The sequence below is a fragment of the Leopardus geoffroyi genome, chromosome C1 (assembly GCF_018350155.1).
Source record: "Leopardus geoffroyi isolate Oge1 chromosome C1, O.geoffroyi_Oge1_pat1.0, whole genome shotgun sequence".
Lineage (NCBI taxonomy): Eukaryota > Metazoa > Chordata > Mammalia > Carnivora > Felidae > Leopardus > Leopardus geoffroyi.
In genome coordinates, this window is record NC_059328.1 from 100,238,203 (window position 1) to 100,260,891 (window position 22,689).

Consider the following 22,689-nt stretch of genomic DNA (forward strand, 5'->3'; position numbering starts at 1 on the left):
GAGGACCACTTAAAAAGCCCCGCTGGTCTGCCACGGGGACGGCCTCCTTTGTGCCCTCGGATTGGGCCCACGGACCCAGACCGGGCCCTTCCATTGGCGGGTGGCGCTGTCAGTTGCTCAGCGCACAGCTTGCTGGGAGTTGTAGGACGAGGGGTCCTCGTCCCAGAGGCTTCGGACGCTATGAAGGACGTTTCTGCTCGGCCGGCCTGAGCCCACGAGTTCCCGCCTGGGCCTCTTCAGCTTATGTTAGTCCAGGAATCCCCCAGGCTCAGCATGCAGGTTACAAGAGCTTCTTTTCCCGGGGCTCAGGGCCCCGAGGTTCTGGGGACCCGTCTGGGAGACCGTTGAACCGAGGGCTGGCTTCGTGGTTCCCTGGGGTGAAGAAGCCGTTGTGTGACCCGTCGGGGCCAGGGGCGCGGAAGGCCAGAGGGGTTAGGTATTTGTCACCCAGAAGCCTACGGTTTCGTACACCAGAAACGGAGCAAGTTTGTCCGGCTGTTTTGATCAGTCAGTCCAAGGGGGGCCGTGACTGGTCACAATGGGAGAGTGGCTCCTGGCCAAGAGGGAGGGAACCCTTTGTGGGCTCACAAAATAATTGGGAAGATGAACGCGACAGGTAGCCTTGGCAATTTCTTTGTCTCCTTCTTCAAGTGTCCTCACCAGGAGTCTCCTTATTCGGCCCTGTGGGGGCTTTGCCACACCCGAGATCTGGGACCTGTATCTCCACAATTTCCAGAAATGGTAACTCTCTAGCTCCTTTCCCTCCACTGTTCTATTTCCAGTCCCTTAAGCTTGTCCAGTATGCCTGGTTCTCTCACTGCTGGTTTTGTTCCTGACCTTCCCTAGTTGATTTGGACCCAATGGGCAGCTGTTTCATTGAGTTCATGCTAGAGGCACACTTAGCCTGGAACCTAAGCTTACAAAAATACGGAATCTGAAACCCAAAACAAAATAACACTTGACTTTAGAGTATGAAAACTATAAACGTTTTTAAAAATGGAAATGTTTGGCCATTTCCAAAATACAGCATGGCAATGAGTCCAATGCCACTGTTACGTAAAAATGATTTGTGATTCCTAAAAATAAGTATGACCACGAAGGTCTTAAAAAATAGTCCTTACCTGGATATCTTCAGCTTCTCCTCCTCCTTCTGACTCAGACTGTCCTTTCTAGCATCTAATACCTTATGTACTCAGCAGGTAACTTGAATGGGGTGAGAAAAGCAAGACTATCTGGAAAACTCACTTTCTGCTTAAAAATCTATGGTTTGTCGCACCTCCTCTCACACCCATCCTGACTGCCTTTCTTCTCTTCCTCAAGACCTTTGCTCTTTTACTCCAACCTCTCCTGGCTCTTCAAAACTTTGCTGCTCGTACATTTTCAGTCACTCCTTTACTAACATGTTCTTTTTGCCAAGAGTTGTGATCAAGTCCTAAAGGGGGATGCACATCCCCCCTCGACTCAGCTGACTTTCAATTTAGCTGACTTTTGTGACTCTCACCACTATATTTCTCAAAAGAATTGTCCTGCTTTCTGTGTTCATCACCACCCATTTTTTTCCTCCCTCAAATAAACTAACTCCTCCTTTAAAAAAAAAATTTTTTTTTAATGTTTATTTATTTTTGAGAGAGAGCACCAGCGGAGGAGGGGCAGAGACAGAGAGGGAGAAAGAGAATCTGAAACAGGCTCCAGGCTCTGAGCTGTCAGCACAGAGCCCGATGTGGGGCTCGAACCCATGAACCGCGAGATCATGACCTGAGCTGAAGTTGGAAGCCTAACCGACAACTACCCAGGTGCCCCAACTCCTCTCTTCTGTTGAAACTTTTCACTTGTAGATTACAAGTGACCAAGTCACTTCTCCTCAATTTACTATCCCCAATATACAGCCTCTTTAGTACTTACCATTGTTATGTACTTCCTCATCCTTAAAACTTGCTTTCTTTTTCTAAATCCTCTACTCTTCTGGCCTAATCTCTTGGGCTGTTTCTCACACTCTCCTTCCCTGGTTTCCCTTCGTCCTCTTTATACCCTACCTTTTTTTCTCTATTTGTCACGTTACGTAGATGATTCCCACATCCACACTTTCTCCCCTGAGCTTTGGTCACAGCTGTTCTAAATCTGCACTCATTGTGTCCCCATCTTCCTAAACCCCACATACCGTAAGCTTCATTGAACTTTTTTGCTTACTAAACTGTGCTCTCTGAACTTTCCTATTTTATTCTCTCAAGGATATCATTATTCCCCCTTCTCTCCAGTTTGAAACCTTATAGTGTTCCTGGCTTCCTTTCTCTTTTTCCATGCCCAGGCAGGTACCAATTTCTTTCCATGCCCACTGCCAACATCATACTGCATAGAATTTTAGGATGATACAGGACCCTTACCTGTAGTATTACGCCCTCACCTCAGATATTACAGTAGTCTCTGAATTATCCCTGCCCTCCATTTTTTTTCAACCACTCCTATGATTTTTCCCAAATTAATTCTAAAAACATGTGAAAACATGGTACAAGTCAGTCTTCATTCTAAAAGTTGCACTAGCTCCCTATCGCCATAGGATAAAATCTGGATTCCCTAATACATCGATAAACCTGGCCTTTTAGTTACCCCCCTAAACATGGTCAAACACACTTCTTGGCCTTTGCCAGTTTTGTCTGCAGAATTCTTCCACCTTTACTATTTAAACCTCCCCATCCTTTGATGTCAGGCCTGCTTTACACTACTGCCTCGAAATTCCCTCTTGCTTCAGAGCCCCAAATTTGAGCTCCAGTGGCTCTTTTCCTCTACTTTCCTCTTTTCAGTTTGTGTCACATGGTAGTATTAAGTGTTTTTATTATGTATGTATGTGTGGGTGCATGTATATATGTATGCACCACACACACGCACAAATACACTGTGTCTCTATTAAGATGAGAACCCTTGGGAACCAACCTAGTGCCTAATCAGTAGACATGTAATAAGGACTTGTTATTGGCGAGGCAGGAAATGATGATGTCCAATTAAGGAGGATAAACAGGACTACAGGCAACCAAGAGTTTTGTGGCTAGTGCAGACCATAGGTGATAATGGCATGAGATCACAGGCGAGGATTAGTTAAGGATTCTCCTTTCCCGGAATCAGCTCAATGTTTTATTCCATGCTAACAGACTACTTCATCTTTCCTGAGGACCCCAGGCAGCAAATAGTTACAGGGAAGGACAGAAGTCACAGGGTCAGAGGAATAGGACTGATGAAAGTGATCAGGTCCATCGGGGTGTCTAAAGAATTTCAGCCCACTCTCGTAGCCCAGGACAGGGAAAGTACCAAAGGCAGGAACGATGGAAAAGCAGGGTGACCCATCAAGAAATCAGGGCTTGCTTGGACATTTTGATCAATTAGCACCAGCAGAGACTGAGTGAATATACATAGAAGGTGAACCAGAGAGCTATGCCAGACTTACCTTTCACCGTTAAACTTCTTTCTCACTCCCCATCCTTTTTCCTTCCTTCAAGGGAAAGAGAATCCTTTCTCCTAGGATCTGTGCTCTGAGGCCCAGCCTCATCTGCCTGTTCTCTCTCCTCTGTCTTCATCCGTTCCTTTCGGGTGGACTTTTCTTTCAACTCCTGCTCATGCTTAAATCTCCTACCCTATGCCCCTCTCTAGCTCCTGATTTCCCGTGGCCTCTTAAAAAGAAGAGTCTACACTTGCTTCTCTAATTCTTGCATTTTACTCCTAAACACTAGGATCTGGCTTTTGCTGTCACCATTTCTCTGAAAATTGCTTTTGCCAGAGTCCCTGGTAACTTCCAACTTGTTAAATCCAGTGAATACTTTTCAGTTATGATCGAACAGAATTTGCTATCGTTTTTGTTTGTTTTTAAAGTAAGCTCCCTCCCGGAGAGAGAGAGGGAGACACCCATCGTGGGGCTGGAGCTCAAGACTTGGAGAGCCACATGCTGTACCAACTGAGCCAGGTGCCCCTGCTTTCAACGCTGCCTCATTTCTTGAAACTTTCTCTTTCTCCTCCCTTGGTTGCTATAACACTGTTCTCGATTTTCCTTCCACTTCCTGCCTCTCTAACCAATCCTTCTCTTTCTCCCTGCAGTGCACTATTTCTTCCACCGGGCTCTTAAAACACTGGTATTCCCCAGGGTCCTCAGCCCTATTTAAAAAAAAAAAAAAAAAATCTTCATCCTCCCTATGGTTGTGAGATTTGGAGGTGGCGTTTATAGAGCACTAGCCCATGTTTTATATGGGGGCTCTTTTTTTTTTTTTTTTACTGTTATCATTATTGCCCACATCATATCTCTGCATTTACTCCCTCCCTTCTATGCCTATTATTCCTGCTTTTTAGTTCAAGTCCTTACCAGGCTTTCTTTGGATTACTAATTAGTGTCCCTGTTTCCAGTCCATTCTCTATGACCCTGTCAAAAATCTTTCTGAAACCCTAATTTGGTCATGATCTTCAGTGGCTATTCAGGACCTTCATTTCTTCATCAGATATTCTTTGAGCACCTGGAGTATGTTTTCCCCAAATGTCTTTGTGGCTTGCTCCCCACTAGAACGGTAATGAGGGCAGGGACTTTTGACTGTGTGCCAAGATACATCATTGTGTAGAGCAAAAATCCCTGCTTTCGTGGAAGCTATCTTCTAGGAGGGGCTTCCCTTAACTCTACCTTTCCCTCTGCAACCTCGGCCTAGTCAACCTCATTTCTCCTACTGCCTCACCCTGATTTTTTTTTTTTTCCCCCTGAAAGAGCCTGATTCCTAAAAGAGTCTTTAGTGCCATCTAGTGGAAGTAGCTGCAATAAAATGCTCTCCTACTTCCAAAGCTTAGCGCACACTTCTATTTTGCTTATTTTGAACTGAGATGGGGAAGAGAAAACTTGGTCCCATTGCATTATGGCTGCTTTGCATTTTATCTAGAAATTCGCCATGCCTTGAGATGTTTCTTTTTTTTTTTTTAAATGTTTATCTTTAAAAAAAAATTTTTTTTTTTACGTTTATTTATTTTTGAGACAGAGAGAGACAGAACATGAATGGGGGAGGGGCAGAGAGAGAGGGAGACAGAATCAGAAGCAGGCTCCAGGCTCTGAGCCATCAGCCCAGAGCCCGACGCGGGGCTCGAACTCACGGACCGCGAGATCGTGACCCCGGCCGAGGTCGGACGCTTAACTGACTGAGCCACCCAGGCGCCCCTAAATGTTTATCTTTGAGAAAGAGTGCCCACGCACGCGAAGGGAGGTGGTCCAGAGAGAGAGGGAGACAGATAATTTGGCACAGAGCCAGATGCGGGGCTTGAACTCACGAACTGTGAGATTATGGCCTGAGCCAAAAGTTGGACACTCAACAGACTGAGCCACCAAGGTGCCCCAAGATGTTTCTAATTGTGAGATCTAATAAGTATAAATAGTTCCTTATAGCTGAGATTTTATGTTAACTGGGCAGCTCTTCACTCTTGAGAAGGTGTGGGATGAAAGGCCTAGAATGATCTGAGCTTTGGAGCTCTCCTTGTGTAACTACTTTCAGGTCAGACTGGAACTAAACGACTCATAAAATCCGTTGTTACTTATTACCCACCGTTTCAGAAAAAATTCTCCACAGTCTTCTTTAACATCTCACTTGACTCCTAGCTGCCTGACCAAATGCTCTGCCCTGACCCCAAACACCCCATAGTGGATATAGTCAGGAAGCTGCACCCAATCTTAATTGGTTTGGCATAAATATAAGCTATTCTTAGATTGTACTTGATTACACACTTTATTCATTTTATTCATTTTCTGTGAATTCCTTTTTCTGTGTTTATGAAATAATAAAGCTCATTATTAACCTTTTTTGAAATAAATGTTTTATGAAGCCCCTGATAGATTAACATATTTACTAAAAAATTAATGTGGATAAACACTTTGTGATTAGATTATCTTTTATATAAATTTATCTTCCACATAAAATATACATAAATAAATTGGGTAGTAATACAAAGAAAATGGCACATTTTCAGATTGGATTTTGTACTGCGGATGGTGATAATTCTTGTGATTAAAATTAGAGCAGTAGTTGTGAATGTTCTTAGAGAACAGATACTAAAAGGCATGTTTTAAGTGAGTAAACAGACAAAAAAAATCACACCTGTATGCACAAACAAACTGGTGGGTGCCAGAAGGGAGGGAAGGGGGGAAGGGCAAAATGAATAAAGGGCAGTGGGAGATACAGGCTTCCAGTCTTGGAATGAATGGGTCGCAGGAATCAACGGCACAGCATAAGGAATATATTCAATGATACTGTAATAGCATTGTATGGCGACAGATGGTAGCGACACTTGTGGTGAGGATAGCATCATGGTTAGACTTGCCAAATGACTGTGTCGTATACCTGAAAGGTGACATTGCATGTCAACTACACTCAAAAAAATTAATGAAAAAGAAGAAAAAATAAAAGGCATGTTTTGCACTCTTTATAATATTGCATTATAATTTAACATATGCTATTTTTTTCCCTTAGGATTCTTTTGTTATTTGTATTTAACGAACATGTCAACTTGCCAGATTAATCACGAAACTTTTGATGTAGAAGAGACCCTTTGTCTGGACTACATTTGCCCCAGATATCTTCATGGCTTGTTCCCTATCAGAATGGTAAGTCTCTGAAGATAAAGGCTATTGTCTGTGGTGTTCTCTGTGTATTCACAGTATCTAGATGCATGTCTAGCCCGTAACTGGAGCCCAATAAATATTTATTAGATGGATGTATGAGAAAATTGAGGCACAGCTAGGTAAAGACATGGCCTGAGGTCACATGAAATTACTGGAGAACTGGGACATGAATCCATGTCTTCTGACTCTTACTCTGTTGAGTTGTTCAGTATAACAGCTGGTCTCTATTCAGTACAGCTTATTCATTCATTCATTCATTCATTCATTCATTCATTCAGAGAGCATGAACAGGAGAGTGGCAGAGAGAGAGAGAGACTGGGAGAGAATCCCAAGCTGGCTCCACATTGTCAGTGCAGAGCCTGACGCGGGCTTGATCTCACGAACCATGAGATCATAACCTGAGCCAAAATTAAGAGTCAGACACTTAACCAACGGAGCCACCCAGGTGCCCCAAATTGGTACAGCTTTTAGTTCAGGCACCTGGGTCCCCTACCCTGAGCTCTTTGCTTTGAAAGGAACTACTCAGGCTCCTCTGCAGTCACATCCCTACCCAGGGGACAGGGAATACTAAGAATACATTATCCCACTCTATCCCCTTCACCTTGGCCTCAGGAGTGGTCAAAGGGCAGCTGCTGGGGGTGGTGGAGCTTGATGGAGTTTGTTGGGATGTCCTCCATGGGGTGGAAAGAGAAAAACAATATGGGCTAATGCCTCTTTTTCTCCTTTTGCTCCTGGCCCCCCACATGTTAGGAGTGGGCCTGTCTCCATAGTAAATCTAGTTGTCCCCAAGTATTAAATGTCATTTAAGTCAACACTGTGTGAATACCTATATTGTGCCAGACACTGTGTTGGGTATTTTCAAATGTATTTTTTCATTTAAATGTTATCCTTATTTAATAAGGCTCAGAAGTAACTTGATTAAGGACCCACAACTAATCAGGTGCAGAGCTAAATGCATAACCAGTATCCTCAGGAAGTGTTAAGTGTTCTACCCTTACCGAAACTAGTGTGTGTGTGTGTGTGTGTGTGTGTGTGTAGATTTTTTTTAGTGAGAAAATAATGTTTGATCAAAACATGTGAACAGTTTAAAAGGGTGTAAGTAAATAGTAAATCTCATGTGCCAGGCCCTGAGTCTGAAATAACCAGTTAACAATTTCTTTTGTTAAAGATACCCATATATTTTAAAACTTACCACCCACAATTTTGAACCTTTTTATTTGGAAAACCTTAGATATGAGCTATACATAGTGGAGAGAGAATAACAAACCTCCAAGAATCTATCATTCGGTGTCACCAGTTCATAGCATTCTCTCATTTTTATTTCATATATTTCCGCCACTGTTACTTTTATTATTATTTTTATTTGTTGGGGTATTTTAAATCAAGTCCAAGATATCATGTCATTTTATTAAATTATGTTAAGATTATATTAATATACTTATTTGGAAAGGTTTAATTATAAATATGGAAAATATTTTGACTTTTCATGTAGAATTCTTAATTTGAAAAATACCATATATGAAAAAAAATAAATTAAAAAAAAAAAAAGAAAAATACCATATATGGTTAAATACTAATTTAAATCCCCTCCTTCATTTCAAAGAGGACTTGGATGGGAGCTAGGCATTTAAAAATGGTTTTTGTGACTATAAATAAAACTTATATGTGTACAGCCTGTGTTATATCATGCTGTTTTCTTTTCAGGATTCTGTGGGACTGCATATTTTTTTGTGATAGTCAGGCCACTTTCTGTTTTTTTCTTTTCCCTTCCTTTGGAAGAGCTGTTTAAAATGGTAAGCAAATAAATGCCTTTTTTCCTTCTCGCTTCTCTGAGTGATAGAACCTGAAAATGATGAATATAAAAGGGCAGATTATGATTTAATGTGGTGCCTTTTCTAATTCAAATGACAGCTAACTTTTCTGAGCTGAGGTGCACCCACATCTTGGTAATGGCATTTAGAACATGAGTAGATTATAATATATCATGGCTTAGAGAGAAGCCTATACATTAGTTCCAGGAATGTTGCTAGGAAATATATATAAATAATGTTCCTGGTTGCCCAGAAATCTATATAATCTCCACCAACTGAGGCAAAGCCCAGTTATTTATTTCTATATTGACAGCAACTATTTTTTTCTTAAGTACCTATTTTCTAGGTATCATTCCAATCTGCACTGCATTTTAATAAATTCTTCACTTTTTTGCACAGTGTGCAGGACCTGAAAGCTTTTTGTCCTTTTATTAATGAGGAGTTCATGGTGTTTTCAGGAAACTGTGGTGTGGTAGATCCCTTATATTCTTCAGTGTTCACGCCTCTCTTTTAGACAGAGTCCCATCAGGAAAATCTTTGGAGTGATACTCTCTGGGGGGTTGGACTGGGGAGGGGGTCCTTGGGGAGGCTGTTCCTAAATATCTGTATGACAAGAGCTGAGAGGCAGTGACCTGGGTGGAAAGAAGACTCAGAAGCTTGATTGCACAGCAAAAACATTTTCCTCATGTACGTATCCAGCGTGGCTTGGTGCCGCCACTGTCTAGACTTGCGCTGTCCCACATGTGGCTTTTTTTTTTTTTTTCAACGTTTATTTATTTTTGGGACAGAGAGAGACAGAGCATGAACGGGGGAGGGGCAGAGAGAGAGGGAGACACAGAATCAGAAACAGGCTCCAGGCTCGGAGCCATCAGCCCAGAGCCTGACGCGGGGCTCGAACTCCCGGACCGCGAGATCGTGACCTGGCTGAAGTCGGACGCTTAACCGACTGCGCCACCCAGGCGCCCCCCACATGTGGCTTTTGAGCACTTGACATGTGCTTAATACAAATTAGAAATGGTCTAAGTGTACAAACATGCCGGTTTGAAAAGATTTATAATGAAAAAAAGGAATGTCAAATATCTCAAATGTAACGTTTTATATGGATTGCATGTTGAAATGGCCTATATTATAAATATATGTATATTTTAAAATAGCCACTTTGTTTTTTGGAGTAGTTTGAGGTTCCTAGCAAAATTGAGCAGAGAGTTCTTATAGATCCCCTCTCCTCTCACGCACAGCCTCCCTACCATCAGCATCCTGCGCTAAGGAATTACCTTTGTTGTAATTGAACAAATATTGATACATCATTATCACCAAAGTGCACAGTTTTCATTAAGGCTCACTCTTGGTGTTGTGCATTCAGTAGGTTTTGACAAACGTATGATGTCATGTATCCACCATTACAGTATCACACAGAGTAATCTCACTGCCCTAAAACCCCCCAGTGCTTCGCGTATTCACCTCTTCCTCTCCTCACACTCCTGGCAAAGCCCTCATCCTTTTACTGTCTGTGGCTTGTCCTTTGCCCGATGACGTATCGCTGGAGTCATACAGTATGTAGCCTTTTCAGAGTGGCTTCCTTCACCTAGTAACAGACATTTCAGATTCCTTCGCATCTTTTCATGACTTGATAGCTTATTATTATTATTTCTTTTGCACTGGCCACTGTTGCAATATATGAAAGTGGTAATCTTTTCATAGAACTCTAGTACATAAAATCTATTATTAAGCTTATTTTCACTTGTTCCTTTTTACTTCCGTAATGTGGCTTCCAGAATAAAATTGCGTAGACTGCTTACATTAAATGTGTGCTGAACAGCACTGCTCTAGACCTTGGTAAGACGGTGTCGTTGATAGTTTGTCTTCAATAAAATCTTCTCATTCCAACGCCTGCCTAAATTTTGCTGCCCCTACAAAGATCATTCTCCATCTCTAGGACTTCTATACTTTGGGTCGGTCCCTCTACGTTGCCCCCAAACTACTTGGGATTACTATGGTTCTCCCTCTACCTTTCCCAAAAGAGACTTATGTTATTTAATTCATTTTGTCAGGACCAGGTGACAACTGATGAATTAGGTCCTTTTTCACTCTGTTGGGTTCTCTGGAGCATGTTCATTATGGTGTTAATTATGGTGGCCAAGTGGCTTATAATAAAAAGTTTTTCATGGAAGATGTGACCCAAAGACTTAGGAATGACCTTTTTTGGTTAAAAATCTTTGAATTTATCTTACTTTACATTTAGAGAAGTAGCTAATACATTAATATTGTTTCTAGAAACTAATTGGAATAGGAATTCATTCTATCACAATCTGATTTATTCCTCTTTGTGTTAGATCTGTTCATCCATGCATTCTCATTGGGAGTGATATTGCCCACAAGAAGGCAAAAATTGGTTCTCGGGGTATGAAAAAATCTTTTTTAAAGTATAAAACATATGTATTACATATACATAATATATATAATGTATATGTATATATAATACACATATACACACATTACAAAGCCAAATTACAGCTTATCTGTGTATTAAAGTTTTCCTGAGGAGGCAATTAGAAAAAAAAAAGTCTGAAAATTTTCCTTAGGGGCTTAGTTATGAAAGATGTGTTGAGAGACACTGGTTTATCTGGGCTAAATATTCCCATTGCCTGCACATTACAGCAGAGTGTTTTTATGACCAGTTAATCTTAAAAGTTTCTCAAGTAGGGAGGGGAGGAAAAACTGGAGGAAAGATCTAGAAAGATTTCTATTTACAGATTGGAGGCGAAGGAGCATCTGAAGAGTGCTAGAAATCCCAATTGATCACCAGTTATTAACATTTTGCCAGATTATTAATTTTTTAATTTTTTTATTTTTAGAGAGAGAGAGAGAGTGCACAAGCAGGGGAGAGGGGCAGAGGGAGAGAGAGAGAATCCTAAGCAGGCTCCACACTCAGCACAGAGCCCGATGTGGGGCTCGATCTCACAACCCTGGGATCATGATCTGAGCTGAAATCAAGAGTTGGACACTCGACCAACTGAGTCAGCTAGGCGCCCCTGCCAGATTATTACTGATTGGTTGATTCATGCGTTCATTCTCTCTCTCCCTCTCCCCGCTGACCCCCTCCACCACTCCCTGGAGTAGCTGGGCGGCAGTATATGGCTATTCATTGCACTAGTTTTTCAAGTGTTTTCTGGGTGTGAAAATTTTCAAAATAAAAGGTGGGGTAAAATGTCATCCTTCTGCAAATCCTATCTTTACCCACTTTGGTACCCTGATTCTACATGGGGACCCTGTTGAACTAAGTTTCTTGGTAACGTGTTTTCTGTCTCCTTTTGTCTTTTGCATATATTCCTTTCTTCCTGGACATATTATTTGGCCTCCTTTTCTTCCTTTACCCACAGCCTTTGCCTGGATAACTCCCAGAAGTCTTTTAAGGTTTGACTTCCTCCAGGAAGCCTTTCGTGACCACCCAGCCCCACTTAAGTCTAGGTTAACAGTCCTCCATATATTCCCTTTATTGTGATTGCCCTTGTCATATAATGCCAACTCGCACATTAAACTTGTCTGTCTTCCCTGGACTGAGTTCCATGAAGGCAAGGATTATGACTTCTTTTATTCATCTTTTTTTCCTTGGCAGTTACCCCAGGGCCTCACACAGTATTTATTAAATAAAGCAACAATTAATTTTTCTATGAGATACACATTTGTTTTGTATAATTGCATACAAAAGGGAAAACAAGAAAAATTAAAGAAGGCATTGATGTTTTATTTAGCTTATAAAGCTGTACTGCTGATAATAGTATAATATCAGGTTAGACTTTTATAAATATTAAAAATAGCTCCGGGTCCCTATTATTACCCCTGTAAAACTCTTGGCGAGACGTCCCTGACAATTCTGGAAAAAATTGTTTCTCTCAGCTCCAACAGAGCTCTGTTTCTGCTTCTATATTATAGCATTCTGGGGGGATTCGGTGGGGAGATACAAAGCAAGGGTGTTGTCTTTTAGGAGTTTGGAGTTTAGTGAGAGATACAGATTAGGAGTGATACTAATAGTTTTTCCTTACATTTATACCATTTTTTAATAGTTTACAACTCAATTTCACATCATTTATTCCTCACAAAAGCCCTGTAAACTAGGTACTATAAAAAAATTTTTTTTAATGTTTATTTATTTTTGAAGGAGAGAGACAGAGTGTGAGTGGGGGAGGGGCAGAGAGAGAGGGAGACACAGAATCTGAAGCAGGCTTCAGGCTCTGAGCTGTCAGCACAGAGGCCGACGTGGGGCTCGAACTCACAAACTGCGAGATCATGACCTGAGCTGAAGTCGGACGCTTAACCGACTGAGCCACCCAAGTGACCCTGAACCCGGTACTATTAACTCTATTTTAAGGATGCTGCTAATAAGAATGTGTTATGAAGGTAAGAGATTCTCTTTTTTATTTTCTAGACTTTAGGCATTTTCCCCATATCTGGAGTCCATTGATTTTAAATGGGTAGCACCTTACCAAACTCTTCACCCTTCCTTTTGTACAAAATTGTGTAGGTACAACCAGGCTCCAACTTCACCCTTCACCATTAGGAACTACTCTCTAATGAATGATGTCCTTACTCCAGATTGAAAAGTCCTCCAGTGAAATGCATGAGATTAGGTAGAGTTGATTGTTTTTCTTTTTTAAAGTTTATTTATTTTTAGTAATCTCTGCACCCAACGTGGGGTTCAAACTCATAATCCTGAGATCAAGAGTTGTAACACTCTTCTGACTGACCCAGCCAGGTGCCCCAGGTCAATTGTTTTTCTAATTTAGCGCATCTTTAGATATATAATTCTACATATTTACCGAAGACAAAGGCTATGATTGAAGCTATCTAAAATATGTATGCATATTGGGAAAAGACTAGAAGAGTATGCACAGACATGGTAGTCATTACCAGGTGGTAGATTTAGGAGTGATTTTTTTTCTCTATAAATTAAAATTTGTTTTATGATTTTTAGAGTGTGTACATATCCGAGTTCTTTTGCATATTAATTAAGGAAAGCTAAGGGTCACCTATTTTTTTTTAATTAAATATAATTTATTGTCAAATTGGTATCCGTACAACACCCAGTGCTCATCCCAACGGGTAAGGGTCACCTATCTTGAGTCCTAATAGAGTCTTGGCTAATTTAACCCACTAGTTGAGTAGCCATTTTCCCTCTGTCTTCCCATCTCTCATCAAGAACATCTCCTCTCAAGAGAGTGCATAGAACTCTGCCCAAATCATCGGATCAAACCATAGCATCAAGTCACATTGACCAGGAAAGATTTGTCCCTGTATTCCTCAGCTCTGTCACTTTTCTGTTGTGAATTGGACCTAATGAATTCTTGCTTTGTCCCTCCTGAAGCAAAGTACTTTGTTCAGGAGAGGTCAGGCTTATATTCCCATCCACCATGTTTCACAGGGGTGGTTCTCTGATCAAAACTCAGAAATGAAAATGAAACTGGAGGCAGGAAGATTAGTTCAGAGGCTGAGCAGTTGTGTACTTGAGAGAAGATACTGAACTAAGGCAGGAACAATAAGGATCAAAACTGTAATAGTATGAAAACAGAGGCCCTTGAGCAGTATAATTGATACAAATTGATGATCAATTAATTAGGACCTAGGGGTCAACGATGACTGAAAGCTCTAACTTGGATGACTTCGGTAGGATAGTATAACTCACAAAACTGAGTTTGTTTTGGATATGCTTTGAATGAGGTAGCTTCAGATGGGGGCGCCTGGGCAGTAGTTGGGAACGTGTCTGGGTTGGGAGAGATGAAAGCTGGAGATAAAAATTTGAGAATCATCAGGTTTTTGTTTGTTTTTTTTGGTAACTACCAAAAATGTATGCAATCTTTTGGTTAAAGCGACACTCTTGCTTTGATGTAAATTGCGTCTGCTCCACAATATATGCTTCAGACATTTTTACTGTCTTCATAGTGTTAATGATAGCATTTGGACCACCATTCGTCCAGGGTCCAGGGAGCAAATGAGCGCAGGAAGCAGAGTGGAAAATCAAAGGGAGAGATTTCATCACTTAGTGAACTCAGAGGGCTGTCTGTATTCTGGGGATGAGAGACTGTTGGTGGTCTTCAAATGACAAAAAGGAATCTGCACATCCTTGTTCATGGCCCTTTCTCACAATGTGACTCCAGACGGTTTTCTTGTTTTGTTTGTTTGTTTGTTTTAATGTTTATTTTTGAGAGAGACAGAGATAGAATGCGAGTGGGTTAGGGGCAGAGACAGAGGGAGACCCAGAATCCAAAGCAGGCTCCAGGCTCGAGCCATCAGCACAGAGCCCGACACAGGGCTCAAACTCACGAGCTGTGAGATCATGACCTGAGCCGAAGTCGGACGCTCAACCGACTGAGCCACCCAGGCGCTCTTTTGTTTGTTGGTTTTTAAATCATAATTTGGGCCTAATGCAAAAAAAGAGTCCTGCAGAGTCCTGGCTCATCCTTCGTGTGTGGCCACACCTATGCAAGAGCTCTTAAAGAAAATCAGTTACGCTACGTGCTGCCATTTCAACTGACCTGCAGTAGTCCAGTGATATTTGTAGGTAGCGAGGATTGCCCTCCCTACGATGGCAGGTACATATTCTTTTCCTTGACTGAGCAGAGCCCATCTGGAGGGCCTTGAAAGCCCTTAGAGGGAGAATGACCTAATACTAGGTCCTGAGCTTTGGGTGATCCCCTTTTTAACAAGGCCATTTTCTCAGTTGGGGGCTTCCATAGCGTCATATTTACCTACTCTTCTTCTTCTACAAATACGTAGAGCGATGTTGGGGGGAGGGTCACTTTTCACTGTAATGGGAGGTGGGTGACTACTCTCTACTTGAATGCTTGGTCCTGATAAGTCTAGCGAAGCTATGCCCTGCCTAAGCTTACAACTCTACCAAGAGCACAGAGGCTTGCCCTGCTCCTTCAGATCTGCCTGGAAGTTTTTTCCCCAAGTAAGCCCTCTTTTACATTCACATTATGTAGCACTAGGGGTCAGCGTGTTTGTGCCCCTTTTGCATGACTTTGCCCAACACACAGACGTTTTCCATCTTCAAGGACTGCAAGAGGATTTTAGTGAGAAAGAAAGAAAAAAGGAGAAAGCTCTTTTCTCTCCTGAGAGCCCCAGGACAGAAAAGACTGTGATCTACCTCTAGCCCAGAGCTGGCTTAGTACTCAGCAATTTAGTTTAGTCACATGCAGCCAAACTGCCCCTATCACTCAGTTCTCCTCCTTTGAAGATTGGACCCACACTGGTTTTATTTTTCATCTTCTCATGCTCCGTGGTCTTTTGTAACATTTAAAATAGTAACCTATGGTTTGGGGAGGCCATTAGCCAATTCACTTCCCTTAGCAGTGTCCACCTGCTGAGCTGTTGTGCTCTAGTCTTCAAGTATCCTCTGACCTGGTTTGAATGAGTAGCTATTTGGACAAGGCTTTCTGTTGTGTCCCAGCTGTTCGAACATTAGACATCTATTCTTTGTCAAAAAGGAGGAAAGAGCAAAGTTGTTCATATGTTTCCTCTTGTGGTTGCATCAGTATTCGTTTGCCTTGCCCAACACGTGTACTTCCTAATCGCTAATTTTTATTCGTTCCTTCATATATGCCCGTGTTACGGTGTGAATCGTATCCCCCCAAAATTCCTATGTTGAACTTCGTATGTTGAAGTTCTAACCCCCAGTATGCTTCAGATTGTGACTGTACTTGGAGATAGGGCCTTTAAAGAAGTAACTAAGATTAAATGAAGTCATGTGGGTGGGCCCTAATCCAATATGACGGGTCCTTATAAAGAAGAGGAAGAGACCCCAGGAAGGCAGGTGTACTGAGAAAAGGCAGTGTAAGGACACAGTGAGAAGGTGCCATCTGCAAGCCAAGAAAAGAGGCCTCAGGAGAAACGCACCTTGATGACACTTTGATTTTGGATTTCCAGCCCTCAGAACCATGAGAAACTTAATTTCTGTTGTTTAAACCGCCCAATCTACGGTGTTTTGTTATGGCAGTTCTAGCAAATGGATACAGCCAGGCCACGTAGTAACTGCTTTTCATGAATTATCTCTTTAATAGTTGCAGTTACCAAATGGGGCAGGTCCTATTGAGACAGGGACTCCCAATATAATTTTTGCCCACAGCAGGAACTCTGTTCAGAGTATGCTCAGGCCTGACCCTGAAGGTGGGTAAGTAAATAAAATATGCTGGCTCATGAATAGGTGAGGTGGGGAGAGGAATTAAACGGAGCCAAGCATTTTTCTGACAGGCATGTCTCTATCTTGATTATGCTTACTCCTTTTTCATTACATTAAAGGAGAACGGTAACACTTCATTTACACCGGGGCAAATTCTTACAAGCGTTTATTTATTGAGCTGGTAAGTCCCTTCTGATTATTCACTATTTGTTTTTAATTTCCCCCGCTATTTTGGTCTCTTTCTTACCCAGATCCAGGGAATAGCTGGGACAAATGTATTTGCATATACCTATTATTTTGCCTTTCCTATATAGACTGGCTAAAATTGTAGGCCTCAAGGTTTGTCAAAAGTACAGAAACTGACTCAAGTATATATAAGAACATGCAATGTAATGTCATAAAACGTCAGTGGGGTAAGGATTAGTTAATAGTATTGGAGAATAATTTGAAAAAAACAATAGTTAACTCCCTTAATTCACAGATTATACCCAAAATTAAGTTAAGATGGAGTAAAGATTTAAATATTAAAGAAGAAACATGGAAGTATTAAAATGTAAAGATAAATATTTTAATATAATCTCAGGGTGCAGAAGTTATGTCTAAACATCCATAAACAGAAGTCCTAAAAGAAGAAACAAAACTGGAAAAAGTGATAGATTTGATTGCAGAAAAGCGGCATGTTGGCCATGGCAGAGGAGGTAGGACCAGTGCTCAACATTAGTGGACTCAAGGAAGAATTTATAATAATTAAATCTCTTCTTTCCAGCTGTCCTTGAGGCTGAACAAGAATGAACGCATAAGCTGGTCTCGGAAGCCAGGTTGGACCAACCGGGAAAGGCATCACCTCAGCAGATGACACCCATCTTCTGAAGGCTTAGAGGTGGTCCCCAAAGGATGCTTGGGGACACGACAAGGTGGTGTCATTAGAGCCAGTTGGGAGAGGCTTGCGGTTTCACTGCCAGCCCCTTTGCGAACCAGGGGAGTGCTGTGATGGAAAATGGCCCGAGTGTAACTGAGGAAGCATTGCGGTCTCCTCCAGGGAGAAGAGCTGTCCTCACCGACAGCTGAAAATCCACGTGAGCAGCAAAGCCGAAAGCTCCCGGTGAAGCCTCATGTGTTAACACATGTAATAATGTGATGGCCAGTATTTATGTAATATTTTAAACCTCTTGTAACACTTTTACACATGACCCTACTCTTTTAGAAATAGTATGGGTCGTGATGATGGATTTGAGTTTGAATTCTGGTTCAACCTATTGGCTGTGTGATCCTAAATAAGTTACTTAACCTCTCAGGACCTGTTTTCTCCTCTGTAAAATGGTGATGGTGATGGTGATGGGTCAAGGTGAGACCCACCTTACAGGATAAGGCTTGAATGAGACAAATACCTAATATGACATTCGACCCACAGGGGGCACTGCATTTCCTTCTCTAAAGGTAGCTATTTGCATTGGTTGACCTCAAACTTTCACAATGGTCGCATGTTTATAAAGGAAACGTGTTCTCTTCAAATGTGTCTCAAGTTACACGGTGATTCTTAACTGCAGCAATGGGGGTGATGTCTGTACTGTTAAAAAGCACCTGCACCCCGGCCCCAGACTTCTTGCTGAGGATCACTGGTCTACAATCCCGAGTATCTCTCAGTAGTTGGATATTCTTGTTTGATATTTTCACTCATAGCTTTATTTCAGTAAAGTAAGGGTTTGCCTCCATGGGAGGGCAATACATTAAGCTAATCAAAAAGGTAGTCCACAGATTACTTTCTCATGTGTAGCCAGGTGCCAGGATGCATTTTTTCTTGGGCAATTCAGAGGCGGGGCAGTTAATGGAAAGAAGGATGGAAACACAAAGGGTACTCAGGGCCTACAGGAGGATTGATTGGGCCATGGCGGGGAAAATGGATAAAAAGGAAGGGAGAGGGAACTGGAGACAGTTATCATTTTTCTCAGCCTCTCATTCTGCAGCTGTGACACGGCTTCTCCTGGGGCACCACTGCCTCTCAATAGAAACTGCTCTCTGTGTGCTGTAACCCTGTCCTACTTCTAGTCTCACCTACCCTAGGTGTGAGGCCTGGACGCTCCACTTAAGTCACATATGGCTACCTGAACCGGCTCATCAAAATCCTGTCAAGTATCATAAGGTCCTGGAATTTTATCTGTCAAAACCTAAATCACTTGTCCCTAGAATGACACGTGAATACTTGGAAGTAACATCTGGTAACTGCAAATATAGAAGGTGAAGTGAAGGGAAAGGCTCTCACTCTGCTATGAACTGCCCGCAGGCTAGATTCACTGAGCATCTTGGCTTATTCTGAAGAAGTGATATAGGACCAAGGTGTTCATTAAGTTCTTATTTGATATGTTGTTTAGAGTTTGGGGTAAGGGACCCTATAACTGAAAATGCTAAGGATGCGTCTTAGGCCAGACAGTTAGATTTGAGCTGAGAGATGAGATAATGCTGAAGGTCAGGCTATGACTTTGAGAAGACACAGACATACCATTATCCGGGGGAGCCATACCTTTCAGTGCGCACTGGGGCTCCTGTAGTGATTACTGCAGACCCCCCTTCTAGGCTGCGATTTAACTGCTTTGTCCCAGCAAACACCATCAGGAAGCAAGCCTTCCTGGGTTTATCCGCTTGGCCCACTTTTAATAGCAGCCTTCCAAGGGCTGCCTGGACCCCCATCCTTATTTTGTCATCATCTTCAAGGGAGTCCAGGTACACAGCAGTGAAAACCAATAGACAGAACAGTGTGTGATTTTGTGCTAAATTGCATGTATAAAGGCGAGAGTAAAATCGTGGCGGGTAGAACTGCTCAGAAACCGCTTCATGGGGGAAGAATTTTTGCCGAAGGCTAAGTAGGATTTAAAGAAAGACAGAAGAGAGCACAGCTAAGCCTTTGTTTTTGTGACTTGTAAATTCTCACTCATGGCTTTCATACTGAAGCTCCTGGAGATGACTGATGTGAAAGAGAAAATAAGACAAAGTTAAGAGGAACCAGGAGCTCAAGCACATTGTAAGACCGTCTCAATTAGAGAGCCAGTTGGATGGGTAGAGACTTCACCAGCCGGGGGGAGATTGGTGAGTTATATTTCATCAATAGAACCAAAGCACACTGCATATGCCATCGGGCAGAAGTTTTATTATGCAGTAGTGAACCACGAACACCCCTTCCCCCAATTAACAATGCACGTACAGAGGCCACCGTGCGCTTAAATCTTCAAACAGCCTGGGTAGAGCTGGGAGCCAGTACGTCCACTGAAGTTTGACTTGGTCGGTCAAATGTGTTAATATTTCCGAAATGTTTTAACCTTTGGCATCTAAATGTGAGCTTCCCCAGATGTCTGTGGTGTGTATCATAGTCTGGTCTTTGCGCTTTCGCGGATACGATGCATCTGTTGTCTGACGCATCTGCCGTGTGCTCATGGACAAGGCCAGAGAATGAACCTGGGTTGGGAGTGTTTATGCTTTCACAGTTTGCTCTCTCAGTTTGCTTCGGCATTGGTCTCCTCTTGCAGAAGGCCTATTGGGACCAAGCTAGAAATACAACAGGGAAGCGTTCTGAAAGTTTCCCGGGAACTTGTCCTTTGGCAATTAAATTTTCTATAGATTTTAACCCTCTAACAACTACCAGTGCAGTTTTTGTCAAGTCTCGTAACCTGACGATAGCCAATTATCCACACGTCCCCCTGGGCCTCTGGGTCCTCATCTGAAAAGTGAAGAGATTAGGAAAGACGATTTTGAAGTCCTCCACCTCTAAGATTTAGAATTGGATACTTCCTGAATAGTAAAAATCAGATTTTTTGACACTAGAGCAATGGGTTTGTCCACCTTTATGTATTCTCCCAAACTGATCTGCCTCAAGCCACTGAGACCTTTCCCTGATAGAGACATGGCAGGCTGGTAAAGCCTACAGACTTTCCTCAAGTAACTAGGCCCAGCCAGTTGGCCCGTGCTCACATCCTATTCATTTATCTTTTCATTCAACAAACACTTGTTGAAGGCCTGTTATGTGCTACGTTGTAATCTTCAGAACTTGATCCCTGGCTTTTTATCCATCTTCCCTTACGCTCGCTTTGTTTGACAAACCAGACAGACAACAGCATAGGAAATGCGTATTTAATCATTCTCTTGAATGGTCAGAACTCAAAAATCAAGTTTTCTATAACAAAATGTAATACAATCACGGTGGGTCCAAAGTGCCGGGAGGCCAGTGGTCAACACATGAAGAGTATGGGCAGGAGGTTGTGAACAGAACATTCTTTTCGATCAGAGCTTCATTCCTCAGGGTCTCACTTCAAAGGTTCATCGCCCCTGCTTTCAGAAGTCTCTGTGTGTTTCAAGGAAGGTACATGTTTTTGTTGCCTTAATTTGAAGTGTGACCAGGCAAGGTCCTGAGCTCCAAGTTTGGAGCACGAGAACTTGAGATGGAGTGCAGGCCGATCTCACAGAGCCTGATTTGTACACTAGGACAGAGGGAAAGGACCCAGCTGAAGATAACCCCATCGGGAATGCCTGATTGCCTGACACTGAGCTCTGGCTGTCTGTGCTGACACCTCTGTGCTGAGACCGAGGACAGGGCCTGTTTGTGGGAAGCAAACAGCTTTGTTTGCTCCCCTCTTTTCTAGATCCTTGTCTACTCTGCATCAGGGCTTCTTGTGACAGCACGACTGACGTTTTGGGCCAGATAATTCTTTGTTGTGGGTGGTTGTCCTGTACATTGTAGGATGTTGAGCAACCTCCCTGAGTTCTATCCGTGACAGTAGCACCCTCCCCTCTCCCCTGAGTTGTGACATCTCCAGTTGTCTCCAGACATATCCAGATGTCCCCTGTGTGTGGGGATGGGTGTGAAAAATCACCATCGTTGAGTAGCTGAGCATGCTCTAGATGCTGTTGAGAGTTGAGGTCATCGCCGTCCACACAGGATACAAAGCAGAAGCCTGACACCTCGTGATGATACGGTGCCCTATACAGTGATGGTGAGAGGTCCTTTCCCGGACTGTTCAGGGTGAACATCATCTGGGAAATGTAATGGCATTTGTTTGTTTTAAAAACAAGAGGCTCAGGTAATTTAGAAAATCCGTGTCATAATTGTTGTGTTACATTTATGACCTTCTCCACATTTCTTTAGCATTTGTCAGGTGGAAGGAGATTCCAAGGCGCTCTTGGGTCATCCTAATGAAAAGTGACTTGACCCATCACTAAAATTCAGCCATCTCTGAATTGTGAAGGGACACCCAATTGGCAGCTTCATATTATATCCACTGCAGTTTAATTCATAGAGTAGAAGATGTGGATCTATTGCAGTCAGAACGTCCTGGGATTTTAGGGCAACATTACAGCAATATGAAGATTCAGAGACGAGGGAGATACAGTATCCCTTCCTCTCACTCCCTGGATGGGCAGTGGTAAGGGGAGGTCCCTGAGGTATGGATACACCTGTCTCCACATGCATTTTACTCAGTCTTAACACATTTCCAGTTCAGGTGAATTATGTTCCCAGCTTTAAATATACATCTTTGAAGATAGATTTATCTTGTTCATCTTGGAGTCTTCCGTGGGTTGCTTTTGGCTTTTTTTTTGCTTCTTGATCTTATTTGTTCACTCCAAATTTCATTTCCCCCCAGAAATATAAAACTAGGTCATATCTTGTGGTGAAATAGTTCTGCAGATTCCTGGGCTTCTGAAAATAACAGAAATAGGCTATCATTACAAACATTCAGCAAACATTTATTGAGAACTGATGGTCTCTGCCCCTGTATATGGGTATCTCTTGTTCAGAAATGGGCTGGTTATTCTGTATTTTGATGGTGTTCCACCAAGACCACATGGTACCATGGGTTTCTGGGGGAAAGGAGATGGCTTGAGTCTCTTCTTAAGGGAGGGGATCATCCTTAGAGCAAACAGGAACTGAGAGATGAACTACGAGGCTCCTGGGTAGAAGCAGAAAGATGACTTCTGCTTGAGTTTCCAACCAAGGAAAGCATGTGACCTAAAGTGTTGTGACCCGTGTTGGTTGGCAGCTGTCTCAGAGCTTCCTGGGTGTAATCTGACACTGCCTCCCCCGCTCCCCT

General features: G+C 42.4%; 1 protein-coding gene and 1 long non-coding RNA gene across 4 annotated transcripts in view; one reads left to right on the forward strand and one right to left on the reverse strand.

Annotated features, from left to right (window-relative positions):
* The first annotated feature begins 92 nt into the window (after nt 1-92).
* LOC123598541 overlaps nt 93-22,689 on the forward strand; it is a 32,530-nt gene continuing 9,933 nt past the window's right edge. Inside the window, exons 1-5 of one of the 3 annotated variants that reach the window (XR_006712679.1) lie at nt 93-436; nt 652-741; nt 6,477-6,610; nt 8,333-8,421; nt 17,382-18,635. This is a non-coding gene — a long non-coding RNA (uncharacterized LOC123598541). Of the gene's footprint in view, nt 742-6,476; nt 6,611-8,332; nt 8,422-17,381; nt 18,636-22,689 lie in introns of all 3 variants that reach the window. The other 2 variants (XR_006712678.1, XR_006712677.1) reach the window with 2 other exon arrangements.
* The window catches only part of VTCN1 (V-set domain containing T cell activation inhibitor 1), a 62,923-nt gene continuing 60,954 nt past the window's right edge, over nt 20,721-22,689 (reverse strand). The window contains exon 6 of the mRNA XM_045478808.1: nt 20,721-22,298. The gene's annotated coding sequence lies outside the window, so the exon portion shown is untranslated. The remainder of the gene's footprint in view (nt 22,299-22,689) is intronic.